Source organism: Pan troglodytes, chromosome 14 (genome assembly GCF_028858775.2).
Source record: "Pan troglodytes isolate AG18354 chromosome 14, NHGRI_mPanTro3-v2.0_pri, whole genome shotgun sequence".
Classification (NCBI taxonomy): Eukaryota; Metazoa; Chordata; class Mammalia; order Primates; family Hominidae; genus Pan; species Pan troglodytes.
The window spans coordinates 63,907,996-63,918,696 of NC_072412.2; positions in this window are offsets into that span (position 1 = coordinate 63,907,996).

Sequence of the window (10,701 nt, forward strand, 5' to 3'; positions counted from 1 at the left end):
GACCTGCAAAAATACAATATGAAAAGAAGGCAGAAAAAAAATAAGAATGACTTTACAATGGATAAACTTGACAACACAATCTCAGTCAGGTAATCAAGGTCAACATCAACTGTCAGAAATCATGTTGATAAAATGTACCTGGGATAAAGTGTGATGAAAAAATGGCACTTTACCTCTGTGGTCTTTCCTATAAAGTGTGATCTCAGTCTTATCATGAGAAAAACATGAAATAAATTTCAATAGCAGGGTGACTACAAAGTAGGTAACATTCCTTAAAACTGTAAAGGTCGTCAAAGACAAGAAAAGTCTATGAAACTGCCAGAGCAAGGAGGAGCCTAAGGAGACAAGACAACTGAATGTAATGTGGTATTTCGGATAGTCTTCTGGAATAGAAAAAAGACATTATGTAAAAACTAAGCAGGCCAGGCACAGTGCCTCACACCTGTAATCCCAGCACTTTGGGAGGCCAAGGCAGGCAGATCACCTGAGGTCAGGAGTCTGAGACCAGCCTGGCCAACATGGTGAAACTCTGTCTCTACTAAAAATACAAAAATTAGCTGGCATGGTGGTGGGCACCTGTAATCCCAACTACTCAGGAGGCTGAGACAGGAGAATCGCTTGAATCTGGGAGGTGAAGATTGCAGTGAGCTGAGATTGCATCACTGCACTCCAGCCTGGGTGACAGAGCGAAACTCTGTCTCAACAACAACAAAAAAACGGAGGAAATATGGGAAATTTATGGATGTTAAATATTTATGTATCAATAATAGTTTCTGAATTATGCCAAGGTATCATACTAAAGTGAGATGTTAATGATAGGGAAAACTGGGTGTAGAGTATATGGGAAATCTTTGTACTATATTGTCCAAATTTTTTTTCATCTAAAACTATTTTTAAAAATAAAGTATATTAGAGATGGAGAAATGATAATGTGTGAAAATGTTCAGCCCATGTACTTCATAAATATAAGTTCAAGAGCCGGACATGGTGGCTTGCACCTGTAATACCAACTACTCCAGAGGCTAAGGCAGGAGGATCACTTAAAGCCCAGAAGTTCAAGACCAGCTTGAGCAACATAGCACAGACCCCCATCTCCAGAACAATTTTTTGGGGGTTGGGGGAGAGGAGAGAGTCTAGCTCTATTGCCAGGGTGGAGTGCAGTGGCATGATCTTGACTCACTGCAACTTCCACCTCCTGGGTTCGAGTGATTCTCATGTCTCAGCCTCCCGAATAGCTGGAACTACAGGTGCATGCCACGACATCCAGCTAATTTGTGTACCTTTATTAGAGAGGGGTTTTGCCACGTTAGCCAGGTTGCTCTATAACTCCTGACCTCAAGTGATCCACCTGCCTCAGCCTCCAAAAGTGCTGGGATTACAGCTGTGAACCACCGTGCTCAGCCTAAAACAATTTTGTAAGAACAATTATCCAGATATGGCATCAGGTGCCTGGAGTCACAGCTACTCTGGAGGCTGAAGGGGGAGGATCAATTGAGCCCAAAAGTTCAAGGCTGCAGTGAGCTTATGATCATGCCACTGCACTCCAACTCGAGTGACAGAGCAAGACCCCATCTCAGAAAAAAAAAAAAAGTTCATGGGACTAAAGAGTTTTTATATTATGCCTTCAATAATTTCAGTGGGTATCCAATAGTTACCAAAAAAAATGTAAGTTTGGACTTGATAAATAATGTAACTCAATTTTTTTGTATTCTACAGAAATGGAATTATTTTCATCAATGTATCAATTAAGGTCTGCACACATTTAGTTAATTCCACCCCATATCAAATCTCATTTAAATAGTAGTTAAGACTTATAAAGTGAAAGAAATTAGTAACTAGGGAATTGGAGGAAGGCAGTAGATTAGATGTTTTGACATAACTATAGAAATCTTGGAGATAAATAGCAGAACTGTCCTTTTAGCAGAAACACGTGGCAGCTGACAGTAGAGACAATCATTTTATTCAGCAGATAACAAAAACAGGAGTTGGAAGGCAGCGCAAATCAGGTAAGAAACTATCTGGACGTAATATAATTAACTCTAATTATAGAATTTCTGCACTGTTCACCTCTTCCCTCTTTGAATTGCAACCGCTTTATTTTGTTTATGCTAAAACTTGAGGAATATTTTCTATAAAATGATGATAGTTATATGCTTTAGTAAAACTAGGGTTTCTAGTGTGGCTGACAGGGTCACAGAGTAATGTCAACATTTTCTGCCTTGAGGTGGGAGGAGCTCAGTGTGCATGCTGCTTGTTTCTCTCTCATGTAATGTAGATTCTGTCCAGTGAGCACCCACATGCGCATATGCAGTGTACAGTCAAACCTTACTTTCAACTAAGAATCTTGATGAGGAAATAAATTTATAAAATAACAACTTCAGCGAACGATTTAGATGAATCAACATGGTTCTTCATTCAGAATAATTTAAATAGAATATAAGGACCAAATAATGCATGACATTGAAATAAAACAAAACAAACAAATGAAAATATAACAGTCCAACTGACCTTCAAGGGAACCCAGATAAGACAGGCCCAAAAAATAACCTTAGAATTCCCTGTTTTCCTAATTAGTTTACTCAGAGATCTGAGGAGATACTAGGGAGACTGGGAAACCTTCACTGTCCTACTAGTCGTAATAACTACTAGTGTTTACTCTACGGAGCAGTATTTGGCAGTGCAGTCATGAGTCGCTTAACAACAGGGTTACGTTCAGAGAAAGGGACCCTTGAGGAAACTGTCCTCGTGGGAACATCATGGGGTGCACTTACATAAACCTAGATGACACAGCCTACTACACACCCAGGCTACATGGTATAGCCTATTGCTCCTAGGCTACAAACCTGTACCACATATTAGCGTACTGAATATTGTAGGCAACTGTCACACAATGGTAGGTATATGTGTATCTAAATATGGAAAAGATAAAGTATTGTATAAAAAATGGAACACTGTAGTAGGGTATTTACTATGAATGGAAGCTGCAGGGCTGAACGTTGCCTTGGTAGAGTCAATGAGTGAGTGGTGGAGTGGTGGCTAAATATGAAGGCCTATGACATGACTATACACTACTGTAGACTTTATAAACACTGTAGACCTGAGCTACGTTAATTTTTTTTAATGATTTCTTATTTTTTCAATAATAAATCAAACTGTAAATTTTTTATTTTGTAAACTTTAAATTTTTTTACACTGACTCTTTTGTAATAGCACTTAGCTTAAAACACAAACACACTGTATGGCTGTACAAGAGTATTCTATTTTACACCCTTCACCTGTAAGTTGTTCTTCCCTTTAACTTTTTAAAATTTTGTTTTAAATCCTTTTTGTCAAAAACTAAAACTAAAACACACAAATTAGCCAAGGCCTACAAAAAATTGGGATCATCAATATCACTATCTTCTACCCCCACATCTTGTCCCACTGGAAGGTCTTCGGGGCAATAACATGCATAGAACTGTTGTCTCCTATGAAAACAATGCCTCCTGGCCAGGCATGGTGGCTTACGCCTGTAATCCCAGCACTTTGGGAGGCCGAGACAGGAAGATCATGAGGTCAGGAGTTCTAGACCAGCCTGGCCAACATGGTGAAACCCTGTCTGTACTGAAAATACAAAAATTAGCTAGGTGTGGTGGTGCATGCTTGTAATCCCTGCTACTCAGGAGGCTGAGGCAGGAGAATTGCTTGAACCCAGGAGGCACAGGTTGCAGTGAGATGAGATCATGCCCCTACACCCCAGCCTGGGCGACAGAGCAAGACTCTGTCTAAAAAAAAAAAAAAAAAAGAAAAAAAAAAAAGAAAGAAAAGAAAAGAAAAAACAAAAAATAAATCCCTTCTTCTATGATATTTCCTGAAGGATCTGCTTAAGGTTGGTTAGCAGTTAACTGTTTTTTAATATAAGTCAAAGGGGTATACACTAAAATAACAATAAAAATTACTAGTATCGTAAATATGTAAAACAGTAATATAATCATTTATTATTATTATCAAGTATTATGTATTGTACATAACTGTATGTGCTATACTTTTATATGACTGAGAGTTGAGTAAGTTTGTTTACACCAGCATCACCACAAACACATAAGTAATGCATTGTGTGATGACATTACATCAGCCATGATGTCACTAGGCTATAGGAATTTTTCAGCTCCTTTACAATCTTATGGGACCACCATCATTTATGCAGTACATCTTGACCAAAACATTGTTATGAAAAATATGATTGTACATAGAAAATTACATAAATGTTTACTCTTTGACTCAGAAATCATATTTCTAGGGATTTCCTCTCAAAAACATATAAGAAAAATATGGTGACACGATCATAAGACTGTTATATTATTTGTAATAGCAAAAAAATGGAACCAACACTATCCCCCTTAATAGGAGACATTTTAAATAAGCTGGATAAATTCCTTACAAAAATACATGGGACATTAAAGAGCAGTCAGACAGAGCTCTCTACCCTTCTCTGTAGTAGTCTCCAGAACATTTCATTGTTAAGAAAAAATCCAGCAAGTTTAAGAAGACTATACAGTATGCAAATATTATGTAATAAATTGAGAATGTAATGTATAAGGGTATATATGTATGTTTGTGTTTGTATAGGTGTGTATTAGTTTTTCAGAAGAAATCCTTAAAGGATAACAAAAACATTTACAAATGGTTTCTGACAAGAAAAGGAAAAAAACATGAGGATAGTCACAGGGATGGAAGCTAGGTCTCTCAATTTTATAATTTTGAGTTTGGAACCAAATAAATGTTGACCTAATTAAAATGATTTTAAAAGAAAACAATCAATCCCCCAGAACAACTTTTAAGACCAAATTTGCCCATATGTATATTCAGTTGGTATCATATTAATACAGAGAAGAATTAATTCCACTGGTTTTTAAACACATAATTTTGACAGTATTTTTTTTAGTAAGAGATATCTTAAGAGGGAAAAAAGAATCCTACAGAAATTTAAACTGATATTTCAATGGTATAAAAAAGAACATAATAAATTATGTTAAGGTAATTAGGAAGCAAAATTTTCAATGTAAGAAAAAATACAAATATAAAATGAACAAAATTAAGTTAAAATCATATAATATTTAATTTGATTTAGAAACATTACTATAAACTTGCTTTATTTTTCTCTGTCTTAAAAAATATATTTCCAGTTTTTATTCCCAGCTTTCCTTCCAAGCACCAACATGCTTTCAGCACAGGTCATTACAAGAAACAGTTCAGAGTAAATAAAATTCTGAATATCATCAAGATGGTGGACCAGAAGCAGCTCAAGTGCACCACTCTGATGGAGAGAAAAATAAAAGAGCTAGTGAACACTGACCCTACAAGCTGCTCCGCTAAGAAACCTCATCAAGATCTATCAAGGCAGCAAGGGGACACAGAGAGCAGAGAGGAGCAAAGCTGTGCAGCAGCCCATCTGGGGTCAATGCAGAGCCAGGAGGAGATCCCAGCACAGGAAAGGGTGAGTGAGGGAGAGCCTCACAGGGATTCACACTCTCCACAGGGACCTGCGCAAGCCTGGGAACAGGAGAATACCCCTGGCCCACCATGCTGCTAAACTGAGGAAGAAAGCCACCTGGAGTTTTTGCAGAGGCAACTGTCAAGTCCAGCAAGACTTCTACAAGCTATGGACTCTGAAACAGATTGGCACCAGTGTCATAGCCCCAATAGAAGTTGCAGTCACAGTGCCTGGGAGCAGTAAGATTGTTCCACCTCCAATAGCCCTCAGTGCCAGCTTTAGACCCAGCAGTTCCACTTCTGCTTGAACTCAGTCTGTGGCTGCAGCCTCCTGTTGCCCCAGGAAAAACCCAGACAGCAGGACCGGTAACTCCACCTGTGGCTAGAGCCACAGGTGTTAGAGCTTCCAGCCTAGGGGACTTGCTTCTGCCTGAATTCTGCTGAGGCACACAGGTTCCTGTTGCCCTGCGAAACACCTGGAGTGCAGGGTGTCTGTGCCTCTCCTAGCCATGTGAGGCACGCCTGCTTCCAGCCCAGCTGTCCTGCTTCTGCCTGAACTATGTGAGAAGGCAAAACACTGTGTTCTCCTGGGAAGCACCTTAACAGCAAATTTAGCAACATTATCCATGCCGCAGCTCCTAGCCAACTGAGATTTGCTGGCTTGGGTGGTGCCCAAGCAGAGGGGAGCCCTCACTCTTGGATCAGTGAGAGAGGTGAGATGCCCAGCTTTGCAGGCTCGTGAAGGAGCAGGCTGTGCCTCCCTCTGCAGGGCCAATATGGCAAGCACACAGCCTGTCTGCCAACCACGGCCCCTGCATGAGGGAGCCCTATGGACCAGAACACTCGACAAAAGCAATGCAGGCATGGAACCAGTGGTCAGAGCGAGCTCCTCCAAGTCCCAAGAGTGGACTAGGTAAGAGGGCCATCTCTTTCCCTCTCCACCACAGAGCACTACTTCCAACCGCACCAAAACACAAAAGAGCTATGCAGCAGGATAAGAGTTAAGCTGCTGGCTAACACTCTTAAGCACCACCCACTGGACTGCAGCCCAAAATACAACACCAAAATATTTTGCCAGTATATAGTGCCTTTAAAAATTAAGGCAAAGGCTTCCCCCAGCACCTCACCCCAGCCTACACATGCGCAAGTCACCATGTCGCCGTGGGTGCTGGCACACATGAGAAAGCACAGATCCCGCTGCCATCGCCCTGACAAAATGCTTTGGCTGGCACCCCCCCATCAGAGTGTTGCTGCCAACGGACCAGGAAAACCTCAGCTCCTTAAGCGCAGCAGATTCCTAACCTCGAGGGGCCAGAGAATAAAGCCAGATACCTGGTACCAACCTTCCAGAGTTAGAGCATGCAGCCCAGGAATGCTGAGCTGAGTCCTCTGAAATCTTCCAGAATCAAAGCCAGTTGACTGAACCCACGTTACACCACAATCAAACCCCCAAGGACATCAAAGAAGATAAAAGCAAAAATACCCATCCAAAGGAGAGCACCTTCAAAGACTGAAGGAACATCAGCTCACACAGATGAGAAATGACCAGGGCAAGAACTCTGACAACTCAAAAAGCCAGAGTGTCTCTTAACTCTAAACAACTGCACTAGTTCTCCAGCAATGGTTCTTAACTAGGCTAAAATGACTGAAATGACAGACCTAGAATTCAGAATAAGCATGGGAATGAAGATCATTGAGAATTAGGAGAAAGTCAAAACTCACTTAAAGAATCCAAGAAATACAACAAAACATTACAGGAGATGAAAGATGAAAAAGTCATTTTAAGGAAGAATCAAACTGATTATAGAGCTGAAAAACAAACTAAAATAATTTCATAATACAATTAGCAAGCATTAACAACAGAACAGACCAAGCTGAGGAAAGAATCTCAGAGCTTAAAGACCAGTTCTTCAAATTAACTCAGTCAGACAAAAATAAAGAAAAATAATTAAAAAGAATGAAGGATTCTTCCAAGAAATACAGGATTATGTAAAGAGACCAAATCTACCACTAACTGGCATCCCTGAAAGAGAAAGAGAAAAACCAAGCAACTTGGAAAACATATTTGAGGATCTCATCCATGGAAATGTCCCCAACCTTGCTAGAGAGACCAGCATTCAAATTCAGGAAATGCAGCAAACCCCTGCAAGATAATAAACAAGAAGGACATTGCTAAGAAAGAAAAAAAATATTAAAGGTAGATAGATAGAAGAGGTAGGTTTTAAAGAGACCCCTGAAACTATTGCTATGGAATAAAAGATGAAATGCTCCTGATTACTGTAAATACAAATTTGCATGCAGGATTGTGTAAAGACAATGCCAGGTTGGACTGCCAGAATGAGCCAACAGCGCATGATGTGCTTCCCCCTGCAGAGAGCCTATGAACGGACATGCAGTCAGGGAGGTTTCACATCACCAAGATTCCTATCCCAGAAAAGCAGATGCTCATAGCTCTGGGAATGGAATGCAATCCTTGTGGAGAGCCTATAAACGGATGCATGGTGGGCACCTGTCCATATGGATAAGATAAGGCTATAAATGCCCTCATCTTGCCACGGCTCTTCTAGGCCTCTTTAGGGTTAAGGCATACTCCCTTCTGAGAATTTCTGGTCTAACTGGTTGCCTAGCTTCACGTCCTGTTTCTATGGATTGTTTGCAACCAGCTTTTGCTGCAACTGTTACTGCTGATTAATATCTTGCTAATCATAGGTTATGAAAGACTATGTTTCTGTTTTAAGGCTCTGTTAGAAATTACTGATGCACACACTATATTGTAAATTCTTATCTCTGTATACTGTACTTCTGCATATAGATGTTCTGTTAAAGAATTACTTCATCCCCATGTGACCATCTCACCTCATAATCAAATGACCCTAAATCCCTCACTAACCTACCCCCGCCCTCACTAAACTTAACAATAAATTCTGGTATATCCAGTGCATTTGTGGCACCGCAGGACCAGAAGGTGGTGAACCCCCTGGACCCAGCTTTCACTATCTTGTGTGTGTCTATTTTTTCTCGACCTGCCGATCCACCTGGGAGCAAAGAAAAAGCCCCATTGCATTGTGGGCTGCTGGCCAGATCCCGCAATAGTAGGTCACCTACAAAGGGAACCCCATTAAGACCTTTTAGCAGAAACCCCAGAAGCTGGAAAGGATTGAGGGTCTGTATTCAATATTCTTAAAATTAAAATGAAACAAAACTGTAAGCAAGAATTTAATATCCAGTCAGACTAAGATTTATAAGTGAAAGAGAAATAATATATTTTTCAAACAAGCAAATGCTACAGGAATTCATTATCACCAGACCTGCTTTACAAAAGGACCTTATGAGAGTGCTAAATACGGAAACAAAAGACTATTACCGGCTACCACCAAAACACCTTAAGTTCATGGACCATTTACACTATAAAGCAACCACACAATCAAGTCTGCATAACAGCCAGCTGACAACACCTTCAAAGAATTAAATCCACACATATAAATATTAAAATTGAATATAAATGGGCTAAAGGCCACAATTAGAAGGCACAGAGTGGCAAGTTGGATAAAGAAACAAAACACAATTGCATGCTATCTACAAGAGCTCTATCTCACATGAATGACACCTATGGGCTCAAAGTATAGGGATAGAGAAAAATATACCAGGCAAACAGAAAACAAAAATAATGTGGGGGTTGCTATTCTAATTTTAGACAAAACAAAATTTAAAGCAACAGCAATCAAAAAAGACAAAGAAGGACATTACATAATGGTAAAGGGTTTAATTCAACAAGAAAACGTTACTATCCTAAACATACATGCACCCAGCACAGGAGCATCCATATTCATAAAAGAAGTTCTGAGAGACCTACAAAAAAACTCAACACTTGACCAATGAACCTAAGAGACATCTACAGAACTCTCCACACAAAACCAACAGAATGTACATTCTTATCACTGGCACATGGCATATACTCTAAAATTGACCACACAATTGGCCATAGAACAATTCTCAGCAAATTCACAGAAACTAAAAACATACCAACCACACTCTTGAACTACATCACAATGAAACTAGAAATCAGTACTAAGGCAGTCATTTCTTAATTACATGGAAATTAAACAACCTGCTCTTGAATAACTTCTGAGTAAACAATGAAATTAAGGCCAAAATTAATAAATTATCTAATGAGAACAAGGATGTAATATACCAGAATCTCTGTTAAAGCAGTGTTAAGAGAAAATTTTATAGTGCTGAATGACCACATCAAAAGTTAGAAAGATCTCAAATTAACAACTTAACATCTCATATAGAGGAACCAGAAAAACAAGAGTAACTCAGTTCTGAAGATAACACAAGACAAGAAATTACCTAAATCAGAGAAGAACTGAAGGAAAATGAGATGTGAAAAACCACGCACAAGAACAAGAAAATAATAAGTTGTTTGTTGAAAGAATAAAAAAAATGGATGAACTGCTAGCTAGACTAATAAAAAAAAAAAGAGACAAGATCCAAATAAACACAATAAGAAATGACAAAAGGGACATTACCACCAACCCCTAAGAAATACAAAAATCCCTCAGAGACTATTAGGACCACATCTATGCACACAAACTGGAAAACCTACAGGAAACAAATAAATTCCTGGAAACATATGACCTCCCATTATTGAACCAGAAAAAAATTGAAATGCTGAACAGACCAATAATGAGTTTCAAAGTTTAATCAGTAATAAAAACCCTACTAACTTCCTGGTGTGGTGGCTCACACTTGTAATCCCAGAACTTTGAGAAGCCAAAGCTAGAGGATCACTTGAGGTCAGGAGCTCAAGACCAGCCTGGCCAACATGGTGAAACCTCGTCTCTACTAAAAATACAACAATCAGCCAGGCATGGTGGCAGGTGCCTGTAATCCCAGCTACTCAGGAGGCTGAGGCAGGGGAATTGCTTGAACCTGGGAGGTGGAGGTTGCAGTGAGCCAAGATCACACTGCTGCACTGCAGCCTGGGCAACAGAGAAAGACTCTGTCTCAAAAAAAAATAAAAATAAAAAGCCTACCAACTAGAAAAAGACCAGGACCATACATAGTCACAGGCAAATTCTACCAGACATAAAAGAAGAGCTGGTACCATTCCTATCAAAACTATTCCAAAAAGTTGAGGAAGGATTCCTCCCTAACTCCTTCTATGAGGTGAGCATTATTCTGATACCAAAACCTGGCAGAGACCCAGCAAAAAAAGAAAACTTC